This window comes from Anolis sagrei, chromosome 2, assembly GCF_037176765.1.
Source record: "Anolis sagrei isolate rAnoSag1 chromosome 2, rAnoSag1.mat, whole genome shotgun sequence".
NCBI classification, from domain to species: Eukaryota; Metazoa; Chordata; class Lepidosauria; order Squamata; family Dactyloidae; genus Anolis; species Anolis sagrei.
Window position 1 is genome coordinate 96,153,936 of NC_090022.1, and position 27,049 is coordinate 96,180,984.

At 40.1% G+C, this 27,049-nt stretch overlaps 1 long non-coding RNA gene across 1 annotated transcript in view; it reads left to right on the top strand.

The window, feature by feature from the left end:
* The first annotated feature begins 2,184 nt into the window (after window positions 1-2,184).
* Window positions 2,185-27,049, top strand: part of LOC132766661 (uncharacterized) — a 158,552-nt gene continuing 133,687 nt past the window's right edge. Inside the window, exons 1-2 of the long non-coding RNA XR_009630536.2 lie at window positions 2,185-2,319; window positions 3,338-3,502. This is a non-coding gene — a long non-coding RNA (uncharacterized lncRNA). The remainder of the gene's footprint in view (window positions 2,320-3,337; window positions 3,503-27,049) is intronic.

Consider the following 27,049-nt stretch of genomic DNA (forward strand, 5'->3'; position numbering starts at 1 on the left):
ACTAAAGCTACAGAAGTCAAGTGTTACCAGGGGATAAGTATTTAAGATAATAAAAATAAAATAAAAATAAGGATAATCAGTGCTGTGGTGGAGGGAGAGGGCAGGAGGAGTAAACTGTATTCTCTGTGAAGCTCTTGAGTAGGCAAGATATTTCAACAACTCTTATGTCCAAGGAATGATGGTTGCATTGGCCATAATTGGATTTTTCCTCTTGATGTCTTTATTCTACCTGTTTCCACTAATAATCGCCCAGAAGAAGGATTTGTGAAGACTTTATTTGGTTCATTTTTAAAGAGAGGCTTTCTAAGATTTGCACCTTTCTTCAACAAGTTGAATGAAAGTTCCTGAGTTCTAAGAAATATAGATATGGGAAAAACAAAATGGACAGATTTGCTAATTTAGGCAGAAGACTATGAGTGCCTAGATCTCAAAAGTCTTGGTCTGTATTCCTGTGTAAGCCATGTTTGTGGTGCTGAATTAGGATTATATTCTAATTCTGTTATTTCTTTTTTAATCTTCCTTAGTAGTTTGTTTGTTTGTTCATTCAAGGACTACTGTTCTGATGGAATATAAGGAAGACTGAAATTTTCTGAAGCTTTTTTGTGTGTATTTCATTCATAACGTCTTATATATGCCCATTTATTGCCTGATGAGGAGACTCATCTGTCTACCTAATGTAGAATGTTGAAGGGCACTGTTGACAGAAGATAACATATATCATATTAAAAGATGGGGAAATGACAGTGCCCCTGATATTGAGAGTGATGTGATTAGATCCTGCAACAACATTTCCTGAGTAGAGTTGGCACCTGGATTTGTAGCAAGGTTTCACACCCATCACAAGAACATCACAAATCTTATGCAGACAACACCCATAGTGATACACACAGAGATAAAACAGTGCTGCCAATTAAAAGTATATTTTCTTCTGTTCTGCATTACAAGGTTATCACAGAATGCTCAAATTAAGCAGGTAAAGCTTAATTTTGAAATTGTAGTGTAATATTGATTTCTGCCTCTCCACCAATTAAGGAAACCTTTCAGTTTGCACAGCCCACAGATGTGGTAGGAGAGGTGAGGTCTACCATGTGCTATTTTTAGTTATTTGTGTTAAATAAGTAATTTAATGCACATTCCACCATTCTCCAAGTACAGGACCTAAAGTGGCTTACAAGCTTACAATACAGATTAAAGTACAGTTAAAATCATGACCCATAATAATAATAATAATAATACTTTCAGGTCTTTTTATTTTCTGTTTTTTATGGGGATAGCCGCAACTACCTCTCCAATTTCCTACTTTTCTCTCATATATAACATTCTTTTTCTTTCTTTCTTTTTCTTAATTGCTCCGTTTCTTAGGAGCTCACCTTTACTTTCAATAAAAAGTAATTTGATAATAATAATAATAACTTTATTTATATTCCATCATCATCTCCCCGAAGGGACTCAAGGCGGCTTATATGGTATAGTGGTCTGAATTTGGGATTACAATTCTGGAGGCCAGGGTTCAATTCTACCATGGAAACCCACTAGGTCACCTCACGATTGCCATAAATCAGAAATGATTTGAAAGTATACATAAAAAACAATAGCTAAAATAAATAATAACAATCAAATCCCAGTTAAAATAACTAAATAGCCAATTAACTTGAAGGCAATGGGCTATTTGATTATTTTAATTGAGATTCACAGTGAATTATTATTTTTTAAATATAAAAGCACTTCAAACAATATTCACAAAACTCTCAATTTCTAGCAACCAAAAAAGGTGTTTTCCTTCCTGCCAAAGGAGGACAGTTCAACAGCTTGTGAGCAGGCACATAACTAAACATGCCTGTAATGATATTGGGGCAGAAAGATAGCCTTCTCCTAATGATTTCCAAATGAGAACAGGGTCATCAGGAGAGAGAGGCTTTCTGACAGCTTGAGCCTAAGCTATGCAAACCAGCACAAAGGCAGCCTCATATACAGTGCATTACAGTAGCCTAAAGGGGATGTAATTAAAGCCTGTGTCCCCAAGGCCAGATCAGACATCTCCAGGAGCAGGCGCATCTGTCATACTAATTTTAACTGTGCAAATGCACTCCTGTGGTAAGCTGCTTTGCATCCCAACCCCAGGAGAAGGGCAGAATATAGATCAAATAAATAAATAAGCTTATATAAATAAAACAGAGGCCAGAAAAACAGAAACGGTGGAGAGGCAGCATGTTAGGCTGCCACGGACCATGTCAACATCAGTTCTAAGAATGGATCATCTTGCAGGGGTCATAAAAGAAGAGGAAGGCGAGTAAAAACCTGCTTAAAAGAGGAACAGCGGTATGCTTTGATGGTCAACAGATCTGCAACCAGATGGATGTCAGAGAACAAGCAAATGTGAATTTGTCATCATGGGAAACAGTGCATCCTGCTATCAGCTCCCCAGAGATAGAATCTTCAGACTCTTAGCAAGTGCATTCCAATTATTCTTAATTCTGATTAAGCTGCATAGTGGAAGAGGTGACTTAAGGTAACCTTGTTCCAAACCATACAGGGTTGCATAGATTAAACTCATCACTTTGAACAGTACTTAGAAACAAAACAGGCACAGGATAATATGAACTAGTGGACACCGATGACACTGTAAAAGAACAGAGTGCCACATTTAGTCATTTATTTGGACAACAACTTCCACAAAAGCCATGTTTCCTGGAGGATTCTTCGGGATGTAGTTTAGAAAGGCAAACTTTTCTGATCTCTTATATTTTTGTTCAGCCACAACACTCAAATGCTATTGCTACCCATTTCCTTCTTTCCCATTTATTTTTTAAAGTTTGTTTTGCCATCAGGGATTTTCTCTGAGATAATAAACTTTTCAACTTTGATGGAATTTCCTCCAGGAATCTTCATCAGATAACAAACACAGTACAATTAGACAGGAGTTCAGTGTCAATTTTTTGATGTGCAGGCATTTATCACAACAGGTAAAATGGGAGAGGCCCGAAATGCAGTCACTATCTAGAAACTAGTTCTAACAATCAGAGGCAGTTTTTGCAAAGCTATTAGTTGTTTATTGAAAAAAATCAGCAGATAACATTTTATAATACAACAGTGGTCACTCACATCAGTGTATTAGTGCTGGGAAATTTCACACACACAGGGTACTCAGAGAATCCTGACTCATTTCAGGGGGAATTAGTAATGGCATTGCCCTCGCCAATTAAAAGGTTATAGCACTTCAACCCTGTGAGCACTGAACTACTGCTGCACTGTGTTTTGTGTGTGTGTGTGTGTGTGTGTATAGACCTTATCAGACACAGTTTTCTCTGCATCTTCTCCCCGTTTCTCCCCATTGCAGAAACGGAGCCGATCATATGATGCAGGGCAACTTCTGGTGGCAGCGTGGAGAAACGAAGCCCAGAGTACCTTTGGCACCAACTGGAGAAACACAGGGGAAAGGCAGACCTGATTGAGTAAAGGATGTGGGATGGCAGCAGACAAACCTGGCCAGGAGGGAAACAAGGTAAGACGGATCCCTCCTCTCTCCCATGCTTTCACCCACTTTTCCTCTGCCTGTCTGATGAGGTCCATAGTGAGAAACAGGACTGGACACAAAGATGGGTGAACATCAGATGTAATGAGAACCATAAATTACACTCATATCTGAGGTCAAAAGAAGATTTGGCACAAAAGCAAGGAATAAAGGCATAAACTGAAAAGTCACGCCATGTGGTACATTTTCCCACTGCCAACAGTTCACATGGAATTACTAACCAGTCATTAATTGTGAAATGAAAAAGGACTTTATTGATTGCTGAAGTATATGATATATCCCTAGGCGCATGGCAGAGCTAGACAATTAATATAAAGTTCCAATTCAATTGTTTTAGAAACCAGTGGAAAGTGTTCAGTTGCCATCCATGAAGCTTTAAAAAGCAAAAGTGCTTGGCATAAGTTTTTGCCAAGTGCTTGTGTGAAAATGACAGTCAAAACACAATAACTGCTGGCCAGTAGTGCAGAAAAAACAATCAATGCACATATTGAATTATGGCATCATAATAACACCATCATCTAAATTACTGAACTGGTCTCTGTATTTTCTGGTTTTGAATGTTGTTGGAGTGAAATAAAAAAGCACAATCAACCTGAACGGGAAGACTCTTTTTAAATTTAATGAAACATACTTCGTTAAAATATAACATTCTCTATTCTAGATTGTCACCACGGTTAGACAGAGGAAATCAAGTAAAGGTAAAGGTTTCCCCTGACATTAAGTCTAGTCATGTCTGACTTTGGGGGATGTTGCTCATCTCCATTTCTAGGCCTAAGAACCGACGTTGTCCACAGACGCCTCCTAGGTTATGTGGCCAGCATGACTGTATGGAGCGCCATTACTTTCCCACCAAGATGGTACTTATTAATCTACTCACATTTGCATATTTCCAAACCATTATATTGGCAGAAGCTGGGCCTAACAGCAGGAGCTCACACCAGTCTCCAGATTCGAACTGCCAACCTTTCAGTCAGCAAGTTCAGCAGCTCAGGGGTTTAACCACTGCGCCAGCAGAAGAAACTAGATATTAATAAAACAACTCTGTTAAGACAGAAAAGTATTGGTTTATTTTAAAAGAGTCTTACTTTGTAAAACAACCCAAAGGATTCTGCATCCAATGTAACTGAACACAAGAAATTAAAAAGCAGCACCTTTAACTTGGACAAGAAGATAAGACGTTTTGGCCAGGAATGCCTTTTACAGGCTGCACTTAGTTGTATAGACTCTTGCCCTTGTTAGAGCATAGAAATGCCACCAGACTGATGCTTACATAGCCACAGGAATGCTGCAGTTATTCTTGATGGAAACAGACACGACCAGATTAAAAACAACAACCACAACAACCCAATTCTCCCATGCTCTTGCACTTCATATTGCCACCACCGATGGGGCACAGAGACAGGGAGAAACGTTACTCTAAATATCAAGATATCATGCATTTAGGACTTTAAAAGTCATCACTGGCACCATGAATTCAGCATAGAAATAAATTATCACTTAGTGCAACTTGTTCAATACTAGTATATCTTGTTAGCCTTGCTATTGCATTTTGTGTTAGGTGTTGCTTCTGACTGTCTGCAAGTGTAGCCACACACAGAGTGTACTGCAGGACTCTAACCAGAAGGTACCAATGCGTGGCTGCTGTGGCTTGTTCATCCCTATCCATAGTAGGGCGAAGTAGGAAACTGAGCATTCCTGATAGGATTTCAGAGGAGTTGAAAAATTCAACTATTTCATGTAGACTTTGTCTATATGAGTTAGGGCAAATATGATGTCCTTGGGGTTTAGCGTTTCCTGTTAGACTATTGTATTATTATAGGAATGCATTCAATTGAACTGTTATAAGTTGTTTTATTTTTGTGTAGCTTTTGTCTTTTAGTTGGATCCAAACTTAGCTGGATTCCCTTAGTTCTCAAAGGGAGCAAAGAATTTAAGCCATGACTAATTTGTCCCACTGATTTCATAGGGACTGTCTGTAAGGTCAACTGACTTAGTTTGGCTCCAGCCTTTCGTGTATAATGTGGTTTTCTATATTGTTTCATTTCATGTAAATAACTCTTTGAGCTTAAGAAAAGCACTGCTAAAAATTCATAAATGAAACAAAAGGCAGCAGTTTCATCTGTAAGCAATTTTGTACAGCTATGGGGTCTCCTTTGAGCACACTTATTATGTACATGCATAGAATGCACATATTTCCTGCTTTCAATGCAAACTGAAGCTTTGAGATAATAGCCTTCAGATTTTTGTGTCTACCAATAATATTTATTTATCGTGTCATCAGCAACCATTGTATTACAATTCTAACAGAGCAAAACAAACACACAGATTAAAAAGAAAAAGGAAAAAAAACACACATAGATTTTGCAAATTTGGTTTTTGGTTAAATGTCCTTTGACCAGTATCTGGCCACTTGGAGTTCCTCTGGGGTTGCTGCAAGAAGGTCCTCCATTGTGCATGTGGCAGGGCTCAGGGTGCATTGCAGCAGGTGGTTTGTTCTTCTCCGCACTCGCATGCAGAGGATTCCACCCTGTAGCCTTATTTCTTAAGATTGGCTCTGCATCTCGTGGTGCCAGAGCGCAGTCTGTTCAGCGCCTTCCAAGTCGCCCAGTCTTCTGAGTGCCCGGGGGGAGTCTCTCATCTGGTATCACCCATGAATTGAGGTGCTGGGTTTGGGCATCACCATCACATCCCCATCACCTCTGTGTACAAGCCCCCAAATGAAGAGTTCTGCTTCTCCTCCCCCGAGAACTTTGACAGGCACCAAAGGGCGGTAGTAATTGGTGACTTCAACAGCCATAGCCATGTATGGGGCTATGCCCAAGAGGACAGATATGGAGAGGCTGTCCTATCCTGGTCTGAACTGCACAAACTATCACTCATCCATGATAGCAAGCTCCCACCATCCTACAACAGCGGGAGATGGCACCGAGGTTATAACCCAGACCTCTTATTTGTGAGCGACAGCATTGTACAGCAATGCACCAAATCAGTGGGACCACCAATTCCAAACACACAGCACCGACCAATAATATGCCAACTGTTCCCAACAATAAGGCCTCAGGAAGTTCGATTTAAATGAAGATACAACTTCAGAAAGGCAGATTGGACTAAATTCTCAGACATGTTAGATGACATGATCACATCGGTCGTGCAAATCCCTGAGGAATACGAACATTTTATTGAAATAGTGAAAACCTGCTCACGGGCCTCGATACCGAGAGGCTGCAGAACTCACTACCTTCAGGGCATTACTCCTGAAACAGCTGCCTTGTTGGAAAACTATTACAGGCTCCACAACGAAGACCCATTTAGTGAGCAGACTCTTCAGGCAGCGCAGAACATTGTGTCCTCCATGTCTGAAGCCAAGAAAGAACAGTGGATCAAGCTGATCACAGAGGTTGACATGGGCAGGAGCAGCCAGAAGGCATGGAGGTTGCTAAGACGGCTGAGCAATGACCCCTCACAAACTAATACCCATGCCAACATAAAGGCAGATCAGATAGCACACCAACTCTTGAAGAACGGGAAACCCAACCTTGCCACCAAAGTAGGAAAGAAACCAATAGCCAGACAACAAGAGATTGAGAACAACAACCTTCATGAACCCTTTACATCTACTGAATTGGACATGGCTCTCAACAAATGTAAGAATGGCAAAGCAGCTGGCTTGGATGATCTACGGATGGAACAAATCAAGAACTTTGGTCCAAAAGCACGGCGCTGGCTGCTGGAGTTGATGAACAACTGCACTGCATCCTGTCAGATCCCCAAAATCTGGAGGAAAGCAAGAGTCATCGCCATCTTGAAGCCAGGCAAAGACCGTAATGACCCAAAAAGCTACAGACCAATCTCCCTGTTGTGCCACCTCTACAAAGTTCTGGAGAGACTTATTTTGCATAGAATTATGGAAAATATAGACACCTGTCTGATCCCACAGCAAGCTGGCTTCAGAAAAGGCAAAAGCTGCATATCGCAAGTGTTGAACCTGACTCAGCATATAGAAGATGGCTTTGAAAGGCAGCAGATCACAGGAGCTGTCTTCATAGACTTGTCAGCAGCCTATGATACTATGAACCACCGCCTCCTCCTGAGAAAAATGTATAATATCACAAAGGACTACCACCTCACCCGCCTCATAGGAAACCTGCTACAAAACAGGAGCTTCTTTGTTGAGTTCCAGGGCCAGAGAAGCAGATGGCGGAAACAGAAGAACGGCCTGCCTCAGGGGAGCGTGCTTGCTCCATCCATGTTCAACATCTACACAAATGACCAGCCACTGCCAGAAGGGACAGAGAGTTTCATCTATGCTGATGATCATGCCATTACTGCTCAAGCAGGGAGCTTTGAGATGGTTGAACAGAAGCTCTCCGAAGTTCTAGGTGCTCTTACTGCCTATTACAGGGAAAACCATCTGATCCCTAATCCATCTAAAACACAGACATGCACCTTTCTACCAATAATGAAACCATCTTATATTTTTAAAAAACTTATTCTTTAAAGTAAACAAATTATAATTAGACTATTGAAAATGTATAATAGCACTCAAATATTAAACCTTCTTGAATTTGAGAAATACATTCAAAAATAGACTTCTTCAACTACAATGAAAAATACATTTATTTATTTATTGATTGATTTTATTTGTACCCCGCTACCATCTCCCCAAGGGACTCAGCGCAGCTTACATGAGGCCAAGCCCAAACACAACAATAAAAGCAATAAAACATCAATACAAGCAATTAAAAAACATAGACAATAAAATACACAACATTATCAAAAAGCAACACATAATTAAAGCAGTGGGAAGGCAAATGTAGAGTTAAAATTGGAAGTAATTTTAGACATATTAAAATTCAAATACGTGGCAGTTTCAAATCCAAGAAAACCGTTTTCATTTTTTTTAAAGAAAGTTTTTATTTTAATTGTACAAATCTTGCTTTGTGTACATGAAACTCCTATCTCTCATCAAGAGTAATCTCTAAAGGTATTCATCCATTTGAGTACATAGCAAATTTTATGTTCAGACAGATAATGAACCTGAGAAATGAAATGAGGATTTTTTTTTCTTTAAGCATTCAAGTGCAGCCTAGAGCAAATTCAGAGCATGAACAGCTATCTTTTTCTCATACATATTCCTTGTCAAACATGCACAGGACTGAAGATCATACAGTTTTTGAATTCTCTGTATTTCTAAGACTGAAAATTGTGAGTCAGATCACAATGAGCTACAAAGCCATGCCAGGCATCTGTAGTACTGATGAGAAGCTACAGGGGCCTCTGCTTCGTATTGATTATCCTGTAGAGAGCTCCGGCACACTATTGCTGATCATTGGCTTTTTTGATGCAATATTACCAATGAGCTGCTGCCTGTAAAATATGTTGCCTGTTTTATTGATACAACACTGTCATAGAGATCACACAGTGCAGCAACTTCCACATTGCCATCCTTGTGTTGTTTATGTGCTTATTGGTCACATTTATGTTATGTTAAGCATTCATGTTCTATATTCATCTATTTTAAAAGTTTTGAAGTCATTACTTTCTGTCTCCTTGGTTTCTACTGGAACCTATTTGTTATCCTTTGCTTTGTTGTACCAGTCTTGCATGTCCCTTGCACCCTCCTATGTCTCCCTGTATCCTCTGTTGACTAAACCATAAGACGGGGCTAGGAAACTTACGGCCTTAACAATGCCCTTGGAGTACAAATTGGAACTTTCCTGACCCCTAGCCATTCTGACTGGGTTCTGTTGGAAGTCTGTATTTGAAAATCCATAGCTTCTCCAATGCTTCTCTAGGGATTTGACCGTTACCTTGTTCTATATTACAATAGGATAGGCATTAGCCCTGCATTTTTAACTTTCATAGACAACATCAATTGGACACCACTCTTACTCAAAGTTCCTGTAGGGATTTCCTTGAAACACACACATGACAACTATCTGTTCCATGCCAGAACAGGAACACCTCAGTTTTTAAATACCACACCAGTGTAGTAAAACCAGCAAGCAGTTTATTGAAGGATATATGTCAGTAAACCAATAAAAATTGTAAAAACAGTATAGTTCAAAGCAATGTTGTTCCAAGATAAAAGTCACCCCATAAACTGCCAGGTAACAAGGTAAAAACACAAGATCCAAAGTACAGAATTCATAGAACCAGACAGCATGAAAATCCAATGAACAGAACAGGAACTTGGCAAAATTTGAAACGTGAAACCAGAAATCCACTTGGAGAAACAAGACTATCATGAAGTATCAATATTGATGAGAGTAAAATGGAACTTTCCCTGGTATCAATATAAAGCCTTTCCTGGCCCCTGAAATGAAAGGAAAGCATTTTGCTTGCCCTTGCAAACAGATAAGGATTTATTATTTCTCTTTTCCTGCAGACAAATTGACCTTCTTAGAGCCTGAGAACAGCCTCCATTTACAAAAATCTATTTTATCCTCATTAAATCCTCATTCTGCACCTGACAAATCATCCTCAGAGAAAGACTGCCGTGGCCCAGGAATTTGACCTTGTGCATCTGCAGGAGAAATACTCAGTTCATCAGACACCTCAGGCCTATCTCCTGGGCTTGATTAAGGCCCAGCAAAATCCTCATCCTCATTGACAACAGACAGAGGCCCAGAAGAATCCTCATCCCCATTGACATCAGACGCAATCACAGCCTGAACTACAACACTATCCATTTGAGGCTAAGATTAAAGGGCTTTCACTTTCCCAAAGGTTGTCCTTTCTTAACTGAAATGACTTTTACTAACTAGCCACCTCATCACACTGGGGAAAATTCCCCCTTTGCAGCACATTGGGGATGGGGCCTGCTGAGCTCCATCACACGACACTTGGCAGGCCCTGCTCCATTGAACCTCCAAGTACCGAGGAAGCATCACAAGATGCTTTCTCAGAAACTATGGAGAGGTAAGTGTTTTTCAGGTAGCTCCAACTGAGCTACCTGCATTTTTGGGCCCTTTCCCCCATGTGATGGGAGAAAGGGCAATGTGTAATGTGGGTTGTTGCCCTTTCCACCATCTGATGGGGACAGTGACACGACACCAACATGCTTTGTCCCATTGTCTTCATCTGATGGGGGAAGGAGAGAAAGCATTTGAGGTGCCATGAGGGGATGAGCTTAGAAATTTTTACTTTTTTTACCACAGCTCCCCTGGGGCCAATTACAAAGAGGACCACATAGCATCCTGCCATGGCAGTTCAAGTGGAATAATTGTGGAGTAATTGTGCAGTATGACTGCACATAACTTGCAAATATGTCTATGCTTTTCTTGTCTATGCTATTTGGGGAGAGTCTGGGAACTGTACTCCAAAAGGATTATGGGAATTATAATCCTTAATGTAAAGGCATTTGGATCCTGTTTGATCTTGGAAGCTAAGTAAAGTCAGCTCTGGTTAGTATTGGATGGGAGTCCACCAACAAATATCAAACTGTCTTAAAGGGGAAAGCACAAACATACACGCATAATCCAGTAAGTATCTTTTCCCAAGCTCTTGCTAAATATATTTAGAGTACACAAAAAGCACAATAATCTAGCAAAAGCTAGACATGGATTTAAGTGACATTGGAATATGACTTACCTTCATCTCTATGGGAGCAGGGAGCTGACAAGTAAACGGATGGAGTAGTCCTGCAGAACAGGTATTCAGATGAGGATCAGAGCAACATGGAAAAGCAGTAGAGAACTGATGAGATCAACAGAAATTCAAGAGACAGAGGAGAGGCAGGAGGTCAAACCCATGGGGTGGGTGGGGATAGGGGAATAGAAAAAGTTGATGACCAAACCCTCATGTGTTATGTGACTGATGCAGCTGATTGGGAGGCATTTGATAGCTGTTGGAGTAGAATTGGCCCAAGATAACTTTCTGCCAAAAGGAAAGAAGGGCACAGCCACACAAATCCACTTTGGCACAATGGTTAGAAAAATCACATGGCTGAGTGTTCATCAGAAGAAATGCAACAAAGTCTGAGCCTTGGGATAGAGGTATGGGCAGGGCTGGATCATGAAAAGCACAAAACAAGTTATTTCTCATTCTGTAATATTCACTCCAATATGCAAGAGAAGTCCAGTGGAATTCAAATTAGGCTTTGGAATAGTAAACATAGCATTATCCCATAAGTTGGAAACATTGCCTCTTTAAACTGCCATTTTCTGAATTCCCAGGTTGCACTGAGTATTCTGGGTGTGGGTAGTACAAAAAAAGTAAGTTTCCCAGGATTGCCTAACCATCTCAGAAGAGCCCTGAGAGCTAGGTACTGGCATTTTAATAAAAACTTGCAATGTTTTCACATCTTTTTCCATAACTGTTTTGTATGGTATTCATTATAGGTTTTGCAAGTCATTGGATTCTAAGATTTGTGAAAAGTTGGGGTGCAAATGCATTGACTACGACAGCCCATAGCACATGTTGCAGTGGGATGGTCTCATAAAATAGGGCAAAAAGATAGCACTGAACACTAGAAACCGTATCTCACTAGCTAGGTTGATTTATTAATTTACTCTAAGTAGTAATATTTTTTCTCTCTCCTTGCAAGTGTAGTGAGCTGCTAATAATTTCTATTCCCTAATGATCTCTGTATCCTTTCAAAATGGGAAGTGAAAAAAAAAATAAGAAGACATAATTGAAGTACCTAATTTATACCTTTAAACACAGAGGTTGCTCTTCAGCTTCTTCAGAAGCCCTTCCTCGCATCAAGGAAGTAGTAACTTAAAATGTTTTATTTCATTCCAGGAAAGCATGTCTGCTCTCATAGACAATATGGCTAAGGTCTATTAATAATGTTTTCTTCTTATTATGGATAGGCTTTTCAAAATATTAATTGTACATACAAATGGTGAACAGATGGCAGCATAAGCCCTTCCTTGTAAACTTAATTTCTGATTTTGATATTGTTCCATTATTTGAGCAAAGGCCAAAAGGGGGCACTAGACAGAGAAAAATAGTTTATTTTAAGGGGGGGGGGTTGAAGGAGTAAAACCATTTCCCCCTGTTTTCCTGTTATTCCCCCCACCCATATCCCTGTTGTGGAAACAACCCTTGTTTATGACATGGGAAGATGGGAAGGGGGCGTAACCGGCAAAAACAGGGGAAATGGTTTTCCTTCTTCAACTCTGCCCCCCCCCCCTTAAGTGGACTATCCTTTTCTGTCTAGCGCCCACTCTTGGCCTCCACCTTGATAATTGAACACTACCCTGCTTTTATTTTGGCGACTCCAGTATGAAGCATCTTGTCCTTTATTTCTCAAAACTTTATCCCTCACAATCCTCCATCCTCCTCCTTTGACCAAGAGGTGTAACCCAAACTCGATGCTAGCGGATGTTACACCTTTGTGCATGAGTTAGTGTAAAGCAATTGCACATACATACATCTGCAAGAAGTGGTGCAAAATTTCTACAATGGCTTATGCAACTGCTTTGTGTAAAATAAATGTTTGCACAATTGTATTGAATAACACCTTTGCATTAACTCTGTAATTCCACAACTGCCAGCACAATGGAATTAACAGTAATATGATTGAATACAGGCCAAGTATCTGATTTCGAGCTTTCAGTTCTACTTTTAAACAAACTACAATTTCCTGTTTTGTTTAGTCCAGGAATGGGGGGGGGGGTTTCTTTACTCCCTCAGAGGTTGACCTACAGTGCATATCAGATGTAATCTGCATAGCTCTAAACACCCCGAATTGCTTGCATGCAGATCTCAACAGCATCAATATGATGTTGCCTGTTGTTGTTGTTGTTGTTGTTGTTGTTGTTGTGTATCTTCAAATAATTTACAACTTACTGAGAAGTGTATAAAACAGGTGTCTTTTTGTGTATGTGCAAGATTTGTTCAGAGGGGTTTACCATTGCCTTCCTCTGGGGCTTGCCACGCAGTGGCTTTCCATGGCCAAGAGTGATTTGAATCCTTGTCAAACGCTCAAATCACTACACCACACTGTCACTCTTGTGATGTTGCTACAACTGTATAAATGTAAGAAAGTTCTATATTTCCTAAATTCTTCATATATTCTAGACAGAGTTCTTTAAACATTGCCTATATTTTTCAGCAGTATTTGTTTTTTTCTTGGTGATGGGAGGGAGTTGAACAATCCTGCAATGATCCCATCTCTACCTCTTCAAATATGTCTTGGAATTTTATGTCTATGTTCCTCTAGGGCAGTGTTCTCAACCTGTGGGTCCCCAGATGTTTTGTCCTTCAACTCCCAGAAATCCTAACAGCTGGTAAACTGGCTCGGATTTCTGGTAGGTCAAAACACTTGAGGATCCACGGGGTGAGAACCACTGCTACAGGGAAACATCTACACTGACAATCACTTTCCCTTTCCTGTCTGCCTTTTATTCCTCCAGAGCACTGGTGTACATCTCATCCAGAAATGGAAAAAATACTGTGGATTTTGGAATTGGTTGAGGCCCCCTCCCATGGTTAATGGAATTACCTTCCTTGCCTCCAACATGTTCTAGACATGTAACATTCACACAGTGTAACAAATTTCTCCCAAACTGGTTCCAAACCACCCTAAGTAGTCAGTGTAGATGTGCCCTAGATGTTGATGTTTTGAGTGAGACTGATAGAGACTGGAGTCAAACAATTCCTGCAGTACAACAGATTATCTCCACAAGAGCTTAATAATATGTATTTTTGAGTCAGTAGTTTGAGAGCATTCTATGTTTGGTGAAGTGACTGCACACTTATTTTTTTCCAGTGCCTCAGTAGAAAGTGGGGTAGAAAATCAAAATAAATCCACCTGGAAATAAGCCCTAGTGCAACCTGCTTGAGGCTGATTTCTGACAAATGTTTAGTGGAGTGCACTGCACGGCTTATGCGCTGGCAGGGATGGCTCAGTTTTGCACTTCTAATCCAACCTTCTGTGAGCTGGGATGTATTAATGATGGAAGAGGGGGGAAGGGGGGATGGAGAGGCAGATGGGAAATCCAATCTGCAGTAAATGCCATCACACCCACATTCCTTTCAAGCTGGCTAGAGTGTTAATGATCAAATGGAGCAAGCTGGCTGAACTGCAGTGTGGTTGAGGGGTCAACCACTCCCATTGAAAAGTGCACAGTGATTTGCTAGAGGAAATGTGTATACAAGGCTTGTATTAACTTAATAGGAGGCTTTACAGCTTAGGGGTCAGCATTACTGCCTACTGCTGAAAGAGCTAAGGAAAACACCCTCATAGATTAACCCTTCTATTCACAGGCTATTAAGAAGGTCTCTTGAATTATTTATATCTGCATAGGAAAATCTGGCAGGATTGTTTGTGCAACATGTGGGAAAGGGCTGCTGAAAAAGCAAACAAAACCTAACAATGAAATCCTACCTGGGCATGTAAAATCCCACAGACATCTCTACAATAATAATTTGAGACTGTAGCTAAAACATAAAACTGAAGTTTGTGGTTATTATCACAAATCTATGTTTATCTGGTTCAGAGCAGCTGAAGAAGGCAGAAGTCAATACGTCTTGTTATGGTCTTTTAATGTTTCTGTGTTTTTTAGTTCTTTTTTGCACTTTCTGCTCAGAATTTTTTTTGAAACATTTTAGCTGATGAAGAAGTGTAGAGATCTGGAAGGGTAATACAAGGTTTGTGCTCTTTCTCTTGGTATAATAATAGTACTACCTTAGCAAGGGTTCGTGGTTTCATTTTAGGACCATTAATGTGGCTGACTTTAACCAGAAATGGATTTTTATGGAAAAGGACTGTTCAGAACATTTAGTGCTTAAAACAGATCCCTAGCTCAAGCCCTTTTAATCTATGTACATAAGATTTGCCAGTGTGTGTTCTTGGTAGTTCTCGGGATTCTTGGATCAAAATAATGATACAGTAATTCAGAAAACTCAATTAGTTCAAAACATGGCAGTCAGATTGGTTATGGGAATCGCTAGGAATGAGCATATTAATGCCAAGTCACTTCCCTGATTGCCAATTAGTTTCTAGGCAAAGTACAAAGGTTTGTTCTTTAAAGTACAAAAAGTTGTTTTTTTAAAGTTGCCTTTTGAAGCCCTACATAGTGTGGGTCCAGGTTACCTATAACAGGGGTTCTCAAACTATTTCAGTCTTGGAACCCTTTTTGAAGCAAAGGTTTCTCGTGGAGCCACAATAAATGTTTCTATCTATCTATCTATCTATCTATCTATCTATCTATCTCAGGCATGAGCCAGGCCACTGGCAGATGGATGGAGAATGTTTGTGTGAACTAATTCACACAGTTCAAAAAGAAGGAAAGAAAGAACAAAATATTTAAAGTGAAGAACAATTTTAACCTTCATAAACTTAACACTATTTCAGTGGAAGACCCTCGTAGCTTTCCAATCCAACTCCCTTCTGCCATGCAGGAAAAACACAAAGCACCCCCAACAGATGGCCATTCAGCCTTTGTAATAATAATAATAATAATAATCATCATCATCATCATCATAGCAGAAACCCCCCAGGGGCCATCCACTCCAACCCCTTTCTGCCATGCAGGAAAAACACAACCAAAGCACCCCCTGAGCAGAGGAAGGAAGATAGCTTGGGGGGGGGGGGGGCAGCAAGGAAAAGAGTTTGGGCAGCGAGCGAGAAGGAGGAGGGGGGGGGGGAATGATCTGCTGCTGCTGTTTCCAGCAGCTCAAAACTTTAATTTCCCTGCATTTCTCAGGAGGAGGATAGAGGAGGTTGCAGAAAACAAGAAGCAGCATGGCACCACGGAGCCCCTCGCTATCTCCTGTGGAGCCATGCTGCTTCCCACCAAGGGCTCAATGGAGCATAGTTTGAGAACCCCTGAACTACAGGATTGCCTTCTCCATCCCTTAGGAAACTTTGATCCTCTGGGGGATGTTTATCCCTGCCTGCCAGAATCCGACTGGTGACTATCACCCAGAGGACCTTTTCATTGGCTGCCCCACAACTGTGGAATGATGTGCCAAAAGAGATTCAACAGCTAAATTATCTGTGGGTAACAAATAAAATTAATCATCATCACCATCATCAAAGATTATTCTCCAGCACAGAATTTTGTCAGAAAGCTAGTTCACAGGGAGCAAAAATGTATGGTACTATTTTAACTACACTATCATGAAGAAAAGTTTAGCCCCAACACTGTGGCTGGTAACAATTTCATTAATTTAGTCCTGACCAAAGATGTTTTGATATCTGAGACAAAGAGCCAAAATGATCAAAGATGATTAATCCTGGCACAATGTTGCTATGTAGTATGCATACAGTTCTGCCATCCATCAGCTTTGGATCCATTCTCATTGCACAACTATAGTTTTATGATTCCACTTTAATTGTTTTCATGACAGTTAAAATGGTATCATAATAGAGCACTGTGCAGTTTGAAAGTCCCCCTTTCCTCACTCTAGATCTGCCTGTATCCCATTCTGCCTAATGACCCTGAGAAATTTCACTTATGTGCCATATTTCCCCACAAAAGATAAATTGTGTTTAATTTGGAGCACAACCACTTCATTTTGAAATGCTGTTCCTATATTTCCTAAAAATAGTATCAGTGAATTATATGTTCAGAGGTCCAACTATCTGGCAAGTTCTCCAATTGATTTGGAAATTCTCCATAGCTCTTTCTAATTATGTTTCTGTATACAGGAAAATCCAAGGATCTTAAAGCTGTTTTCCCAAATGTATCCAAATCCGATGAGGTGAAAAGAAAATGAGTTATGGTGTAAAAGAGCAGTATCAAAATATTTGACAGTTTTGGCTATAACTCTGTTAAACTCACACATTTACATTATGCACATTCATTGAAAACTAAAGGCAACCTATAATTTTCCTCTCAGCGATTTGAGTTCCTTTTTCTTCAGATCCTGATTTCCTGAGATGTTCTGAACTATTTCTTACATTGTGATTGATTTATTTTCATGTCATGCATCTTTTTCTAAAAACGAAACTCAATATTGATGCCCTTCTTTTTTTTCTGTTCAAACACCTTTATCTTCCATTTCCACACTATGTCCATATGCCCATCTTCTATTTACTTATAAAGAAAACAGATTTATGCACATTAGAAAGCTCTTCTCATCCTGGATGTAAGGCTCCAACAAAATGTAATCATGGGGAAAGAGCCCAGATATTCTCCCTCCTATTTCTGGTTTGTATAGTATGCCTTCCATTTCACCCAAGCACAATCATCCTGTGTGATCTCTGACCATAATAGGATTTCTCCCATATCTTTTAACTATCCAGTGCAATAATCCAACCCTAAGCAAACTCCCATCTGCCAGAGAGCATTTTATTGGGTAACACATTCACATCTCCCATAGTTTCCTTCTTGGTAGGGACTGGTAACCTCTCCTGTCCTGACTCAAATACAACACAGCAAAGAGGAATGTATCCGTTCATCATTGGAATCTTGCTATAGAATTCCTCAAATATTCACGGTAGTATTCAAGATAAATAGATAGATAGGCAGGAGTGCAATGCAGAGCTCTGAGTTCATAGTTGTGTTCATGAATCAAAGAGGTCATTTGCTTGCTTAAAAGAGAATAGGGAAATGTCATTCGCTCCTCCTGGACAATGAAGCCTCACAAAGCTTTGAGCTGTGTTTATTCCCTTGGAAACTTCTTTTTGCCCTCAAGAGTTAGAGAAACTTTTCCAGAACATGGATTATAGAGCATGAGTTGAGTATTATTCAAAAGACAATGAAGATAAGTAGAATGTTTGAATTGGTATAATTCTTCTCAGCCTTTCAGTGTAATACTTTTGGTCCATAGCCAAAACTGACTGATTTGCTTTCTGGTGATTTATGAATAGATAGCTTTGTTTACAGAAAAATTCTAAATCCTTTTAGCAGCCATTTTAATCCAAGGAGATTTAAGACAAAAATAACTATATTATCTGGACACAAAATAACAGATCAGAGAGACATAAATTTGAAGAGAATTTTTTTGTCCCATTTAAATGTAATGCAACGTCACTGAAACACAATGATAAAAAAAGATATAAACTACAAAGAGTTAATACAAGAGTTAATGAACTTGGGATTCCCCAAGTTAATGAAGTCTTTACAGAACATTTGAATATCATTATCATAAATGATATTTATTATCATTTATGAATGATAATAAATATTTATTATATTTATTATCATTCATTGTCCAAAGAATGATTGGTTCACAACCCACAACAAACATTTTGTGAAACAATATGTATATAACTTGGTTTTTTGAAAGTTACATCACATGCAGGTAATGTCAGTGAATGGTCAGGGATTGCACCCTCCCTCCTTTGCTCTCTCTCCCTTTCTCTCTTCACGAAGTCAAACTTACCAAGAATAAAAACCACACAAAATCAACTAATCCAAAGTTCCTCAAAGCAGCAAGAGCAAAGTGGATGACAATCTCCCAAAATGGCAATCTCCCAAAGCAAACAAGAGCACAAGGCAAGAGGCACGGAGGCTGTTTCCTCAAAGCCCTAAATCCCTGTACTTCCTTTGATGGTAGCTCTCGATCTGACACTAGTGTTTAACTCAAAATGCTGCTTGTATGTCAAAGCAAAACCTGGACCGAACAATGGCTTTTAACTCAAAACACTCTTAAGTTGGGATGCTCTCAAATCAAGGTTCCACTGTACCAATATACCAAATTTCTTGGGCCAAAAGGGGTCATGAGTGGAAAAGTTTAAGAAACCCAAGTGTAGACTCCGCACAGGCTTGCTGATTTCTATATCGTTTTGTTGAAGCTGTATCTTGAATTCGATGAACTGTGCATCAAATGGCTCACAGATCTAGAAAAGCCCTTGAAATTTCTCTTCGGAATTGTATTCTGGCAAGTACTTTTTAAAGCTATGATGACAACTAATGCAGCTGAAAATAATTTTGCATACATATTGGACCCAAGACAATTTCCATTGACTAACCATAATGGAATAGAACAAATGCTGAAGATGCTGACAACATGGAATGACTATAGCTCATATGCTGTGATCTTGTTCAATCATTGCTCCCTTCAGACAGGAAGTAATGGACCATACTAGAAATAGCGTTGGCTTTTCTACAACCAATGTACTGTTACAATATTTGCCATCAGAATGAATAACTAGGAATGGTAATTATTGATAGTTCTTGTGGGCAGCCCTAATCAACCAATGGATCATTTTACAGAGATGGGAATCCCTAACTATATCATATATGGACAGAGGATCTTCTTGCAATAGCTGTCAAGAATTAAATAGTAAAACCTGGTTTAACTTACCCAAGGGTCAATGTGATCAACAAACTCTTATTTTTAAAAAGGAACCACCCCTTCTGTGAGTAGAGTGGCAAAAGTCAAAAGCTTAATCCTTCCCAGGAGAACCTAAAGGTAGCACTGACCCCCCTCTATTCTCTTCTCCATGGCATTGCTTCTGGACTTTTTGAATGCTTGGATGAGGAAAAGATGGCAGTGGCAGCCTCATATGGTTGTCCCCTTGATATTTCATTGGTCCTTTCCCCTCTCCATGGAACAACCCTTGATGTATCCATAGGTCATATCACCAAATCTGCCCTAAACTTATACAGTAGAGTCTCACTTATCCAACATAACCAGGCTGGCAGGACATCTAATAAATGGAAATGTTGGCAGAGATCAGTGGTGAGTGAGTTCTCCTTCTGTTTGGTTTTCCAGACACAAGGAGAGAACTCACTCACCACTGATGGAAAAAAAGAGCAACAAACAAGGAATTATAATGAAAAGATAGATAGTACACTTACACAAATCTTCAAGACAACTGCCCACTTTCATTCTTTTCTCTTCCTATATTTCCCATAAGCTCTCGTGTAGCCATAGTCCCTCCTTCCAACTTGGACTGAACCATTGCTGCATGCAGGGGGTGGACAGGGGGTGGACAGGCAGAACCATTATGCTCTGGCTCCTCCTTTGGAGTCCGCACAGTGGTACTGGCCAAAATGAGGAAGAAAGAAAGAAACTAAAAACATGGCCTCTAAAGGGAAATGCTGGAGGGAAAGGGGGCATGGGGCATTGGGTAAGAGCGTCAGATAACACGGAAGGTTGGATAAGCGAAAGTTGGATAAGCAAGACTCTACTGTATATGCAATCGACTTATACAGAAACATATACAGTATTCCAAAGAAGTGCAAACAAGATTGAAACATATGGTCCATTTCCTTGGAATTATTTGAAGATTAATCTAAATTAATCAAGCAATTCAGGTTCTGTTAAATTGATATTACATTTCCTAATCTCTAGCCTCTTTATTCCTTATTTCTTTATTTTTATTAATTTATATCCCACATCTCTTCCTATAATGGAACTCAAAGTGGCAACAACATACTTAAAAACAATGCAGATTACAACTATTAAAAGTAAATGGCAAAGTATAAACATGAGGTGTTTAAAAAGAGATTGAAGATATATATAGTTAAAACATTAAATGTTGAACAGTGAAACATGGAAATGTATTAAAAGACCATAAACAAATATACACAACCTTAAAATTCCATCCCAATCCCAATCAGTTTATAAAAGCCCAAGGCCAAAAAAAAATACTTTGACCTGTGGACAGAAGGAAAGAGAGGGTGGAGCCATTGTGACCTTTCTAGTGAGAGAGTACCAAAGTCTGGGAAGAGCCACCAAGAAGGCCTTCTCCCTTGTTCCCATCAAATGAGCCCAAAAAATATGGTGGGACAGAGAGAAAGGCCTCTCAAGATGATCATGGAGCTCTAAGGGGCTCCAAATACTCCCTTTATATTCTGTTTGCTTTACTATTGTCCTGCCTGTGATCAAATGCTGGAAGAATGAATAACCTTCGTGTCGTGGAATTAATTATGTTTAGAGGCATTACGTAAACTTACCAAAGAAGGTGCTTTATATTCTTTCTGCTGAGAATGACATTGCTTAGAATGTTGATGCCACAGCCACTCGGCTGAGACAAGCACATGCCAAAGCTTGAAAAACCATATTCTGAGAAGTGGCCATGTGCTTTGCAAAATGCAGCAGAACTATCACAGGCTTTATTTCCAATATTGAACGGGGACCATGTTAGTGGCATATGCAGACATGCAGACACTCTTGCGTGTAACTTTTTTGGTTGTTGAATAGTTGGTATTTCCTCTCTCCCTCCTGAGCCTCTCCTATACTTACTATTACATCCCCCACAGTTATTCTGCACTTGGTGGAGGGTGTATGTGTCAGAAGAGCATCTGGTTCTGCCCCTGTGGTCAGGTGTTAAATGAGTGGCCCACCAGGTGTTTGTGCTTCCAATTCCCAGAAGCCAGCTTGTTCAATAGTCAGGAATTCTGGGAGCTGAAGTACAAAACACCTGCAAGTTTGCAGGTTGAAGAGGCCTGTAAGGATTGCATCATCTGCTTTGATCAGCTTGGATCTTACAGAAATCTTAACATATGGGGTAATCATTTTTCATTGGGCTACAGAATCATAACCAGATGCTTTTCCAATTCCACTCTCAACTAGGTATGGAATGACCATGGTAGTGGAGAGGAATGCAGTGGCTCTCTGGTAAGTCTGGGGAATGGTGGATGACTAGCTGGAAATGTAAAATGACAACCTGTAGAACCTTGGGTTTCTGTCCTAGCTCTCTACAGACATCACACACGCAAGAGCCTGGTTCATTGGCCCCTAGGACCAGCAGTGAAGACAACCACTGGATTGAAAAGGAAGAATTCTGTTGTGGGGAGATGATGTCTGCTTGCATAATGAAGAGTGTGGTCCAGGGATCTTTCCTACTGATAGCATGAGAAACACTTTCTATAAGACAAATGTTCTCTTATCTCCAGGAGACTGATTAATCCCTTTGAAAGATTTAGATGCCACTTCCCATATCTAAAGCTATATCTTGAAATCTATTATTTTAAAAGTGAACTGAATGCAGATAGAGAATTCCTGTGCTCAGTTTTGGCTTAAGTGAGTTGTAAGTAGACAGGCAAGCTAAATAAACGGTAAAACTCTTAACTTATTAAGTAATTTTTATCTGATTAATTCCTGATTGTTTTATTTTATTAATTATTATTTGATCATCTGAATGTTTATTTGAAAAATCAACTTGTAACATTTAAGATATCAGTGACATTGCTGTTGTTGTGTCTTTTAATGTCATTTCTGTCTTATGGTGGCCTCAAGGCAAACTGATCATATGCTTTTCTGGGGCAGAGTTTTGCTACGCACCCAAGGTCATGCAGTGGGTTTCCATGTCTGAGGAGGAAATCAAAACCTGGTCTCTAGAGATGTAATATAAATCTCAGACCACTATACCATGGTGGCTCTTTCCAGTAACATTTTTGTTGTTTTTTCATTCAGTTGCTTCCACTCTTTGTGACCTCATGGACCAGCCCACACCAGAGTTCCCAGTCAGCTGTCACCACCCCCAGCTCCTTCAGAGTCAAGCCAGTCACTTCAAGGATACTATCTATCCTTGAAGTGAGTCCCTCTTCAGAGGCCGAGAATAGGACGGGATATAAATGTTCTAAATAAATAAATAAATAAATATCCATCTTTCTCTTGGTTGGCCCCTCTTCCTTTTTCCTTCAATTTGCCCCAGCATCATTATCTTCTCCAAGCTTTCCTGACTTCTCATTATGTGGCCAAAGTACTTCATATTTGCCTCTAATATCCTTCCTTCCAGTGAGCAGCAGGGCATTATTTCCTGGAGTATAGACTGGCTGGATCTTCTTCTGGTCCAAGGCACTCTCAGAATTTTCCTCCAATACCATAGTCTGCAGTCTGCATCTGCAGTAATCTTCACACCTAGAAATACAAAGTCCATCACAGCCTCCACATTTTCTCCCTCTATTTGCCAGTGATCAATCAGTCTGTTTGCCATCATCTTGGTTTTTTGATGTTTAACTGCAACCCAGCTTTTGCACTTTCTTCTTTTACCTTGGTTAGAAGGCTCCTCCTCGCTTTCAGCTATCAAAGTGGTATCATCTGCATATCTAAGGTTGTTAATGTTTCTTCCAGCAATTTTTACTTCAGCCTTGGATGTGTCAAGCCCCACATGTCACATGATGTGTTCTCTGTGCAAGTTGAATTGGTGGGGTGAGAGTATACAGCCCTGCCATACTCCTTTCCCAGTCTTGAACCAGTCTGTTGTTTTGTAGTCTGTTCTTGTTGTTGCTACTTGGCCATTATCCAGATTCCTCAGGAGACAGACAAGGTGGCTTGGTATGCCCATCCTACCAAGAACGTGCCACAATTTATTATGATCCACACAGTCAAAGGCTTTAGAATAGTCAATAAAACAGAAATTCCCTGCCTTTCTTCATTATCCAGGAGATGTTGGCAATTTGGTCTCTCATTCCTCTGCCTTTTCTAAACCCTGCTTGTACATCTGGCAACTCTCGCTCCATGTATAGCATCGTGAGCATTACCTTAATGGCATGTGAAGTAAATGCCACTGTACCAAAGTTTGAGCATTCTTTAGCATTTCCCTTTTTTGGGTATGGGGATATAACTTGATTTTTTCCAGTTTAGTGGCCATTCTTGTGTTTCCAGTAACATACCAGAACCAAAATAAGCAAGGTAATCTAAATAAGAAATGTAAAATAAAAGTTTAATTACTTGGGGTGTCCAAGGACAAGAATTTTCTTTCCTCTTCTCTCTTTCTCTGTAAAAAAATACTATGACTTACTAATGCACCAGGTGAAGGATGTAACAACAGTTATTAGCTTCATATTCTTAAAAAGAATATTTAAAAACTTGAAATGTGATATGCCTATCCAAAACCTGAGAAATAATTGAATGGTATTTACAGTGCGAGATGAAAACTGAAAGGCATATCAGTCAGTGGAAAGTCAATTGTCCAACCAAGCATAACTGTTTTATATCAAGTGCCTAACTTTTTTTTAGAGAAATGACAGAATATGTGATCTCTGAATTAATACATCGAAAAATGTAATTATGGAATGCAATTATTAAAAATGTGTGCCATAAAAGAGAGTTGAGGCAGGGTTAGAAGAAATTATGAGCAGGAGAGGAGAGAATTGCCAAACCTGGTTATGGAAATGCTGGATGCTGAAAAAAGCTAAAAATAGATTGCATTGAATAAGCAATACAAGAACCTGCAGACGTTGCTGGATCTATAGAAGGGCACTTACATACAAAGCAGACTACGATTTTTATGTATGCACAAGCAACATGAGTCAAACGTAAAGCCGTTAACAAAGAAAAAAATCAGAACAAACTGGAAATTCCTATCTAAATTTCACGATGGAAAAATCTATTAGATTCAGTGAACATAGAAGCAATATATTATTTGAGTTTATTTTGTGTAGTTCAAGAATTTTGAATGTCATCTTGTACTAAACACTAGCAAGAGTCCCAAATTATGTTTTATAAAGTGAGAAAGACTGAGGTGGGGAAGGGGACTGGAAAAGTGGTAAAGATTGTGGTGAAAAAGAGGAGCTGGGAAAGTGGAAAACTGTGGTGGAAAAAGGGGCAAGCCTGAAATGGGAAGGAGAGGCTGGAACCTGGGAAAGGCTGGGATGGAAAGGGATCTAGAAAAGTGTGGGAGAGGGGCTGGGGATAGTAAAGACAGGGGTAGGAAGGGGGATACCAGAAAAACGGAAGACTGGGGTAGGAAAGGGGTGCTGGAAAAGTGGGAAAAACTGAGGTGGGAAGGAATGGAAAGAGGAATGCCTCTCCTCCGCTCTTGGAAAAGCAACCCAGCTGGCTCGCTCTGCCAAGAGAGGAGGAGAGGAAGGCATGTGTGGGGTGAGGGAGGCAGAGGGAAAGGTGCACGCTGGGTGAGGGAGACGGAAGGAAAGCCATGCGTGGGTGAGGGAGATGGAGTGAAAGGCATGCATGGGGTAAGGGAGACAGAGAGAAAGGCACACATGCGGTCAGGGAGGGGGAAAGAAAGGCACACTTAAGGTGAGGGAGAAGGAGGAAATGGTGTTTGAGTGGCAAGGGAGGAGGAAAAAGTGGCAAGGGAGGAGGAGAGAAAGGAGAGCTGGGTTGCTGTGCGAAGAGGTAAGAGTACTGGTGGGAAGGTGTGGGACTGAACGAAGCCCTTCTTTCAGTCCCACAACTTCCCACCAGGACCCTCACCCGAGTACAAGTCAAGGGGAGCTTTTTCAGTCTAAAAAGGGCTAAAAAAACTCAGCTTATACTCAAGTATTAAGGGAAACAATAGGAATGCAATTCATTGCCAATTTTGCTCATGAAGGAAGAAAATGTTCATGTTAGCAATTGTCATTCTCCTGTGAGAACACCTTTGAAAACTGCAGTTTTTGGAGACTATCTGAATTTTGGTGTTTCTTTTGTACCAAATACACACATTTTTTCAGGAAATAGATTTTTTTGGGTGCAGGAAACAATATTTTATGTAAAAGAAAATCCTGTGAAGAAATATTCTTTTCTGTAAGAAAAACAACATGACAACTTTGCACTAAGTCCCCTATTATTAGCACATTTTGCACATGAAAAAAGTTGTTTTCTTTACAAAATAATTACATGCAATTTTTGTATTAAATAAGTTGAGAAACTTCATTCCTCTGTTAACTGAGAAGTGCCTCCCCCTTGCATGCATAATCTTCAATATATATGGGATTTTCAAAAGGGGGTACCCCTACACTGACCACTTCTTGTGCGCTGAAGGCATCTCAAAATGCAGTAGTCAAATGATGCATAGGGAGAATGTGCACAGGAATGCCATTAGGGGCCTTAGACTGGGTTAAGCAAAATCATGGGATGCTCTGAAAAAGGGCTTGTAGCACTCTTAGCACATATAGGTGTAAACCACATCACAGGATGAAACCAATTAAGGTATGGGTGTTCTGGAGATCTGTAAATGTGCACAGGTCAGGAGAGCTTTGGGGAAATACTTGAATTCTCCATGATGGTGAAGCTGTGGGTACTGCGTATCCTCAAACCAGAGTAGAGCCAAACCCTTTAATACAAAGAAGCAATGCTTAGGCCTCAACATAGTTCCTGTGCTTGATTGTGATCAGATTGGATTTGCTTCCTCCTCTGCTGGTTTACATTACTTCAACAGTGTAGATGTGCCCAGGATTCCCCCCCCCCCCCCCTGCCCAGCAAACTGGAGAAAATGTGAACATTAGGCAGTTGCTTCACCATCAGCAGGGGAATTGATTCCTTTGATTCCAATGGCTTTTTACTGGCAAGTGCCAATTGGGGGAGTCTGGTCCATAGTCACAGTGGTACATAGTATGTTTGGTCTTACAGATTTCCACTAGGTATTTTTTTGAAAAGAAAATCTATAGACCTCATGCAAAATTAACTCCATGTACTTATGTATAGAACAATTGCCTGAAAGCTTTTAAGATGTATCAATACTGGGTGTGAATGACACCCAGTGTCTGAACCCAAGGGGCAGCTGGGCTTTCCACAGAAGTTGAGGAAGCAGGAACCCATTTTGTTTCCTTCTGCTTCAGGGTAAGCTTTGTTTGAATTTAACAGCTTTCAGGGCTGCTTTCTTTGAGAGGCGGGGCTTCCTGAGTTTAAAAAATAACTGCTGAGAGGCGGGGCTTCCTGGTTATCCTATATAAACCAGTGTCGCGCGCGCCTCATGGCGCGCGCGAACTCGTA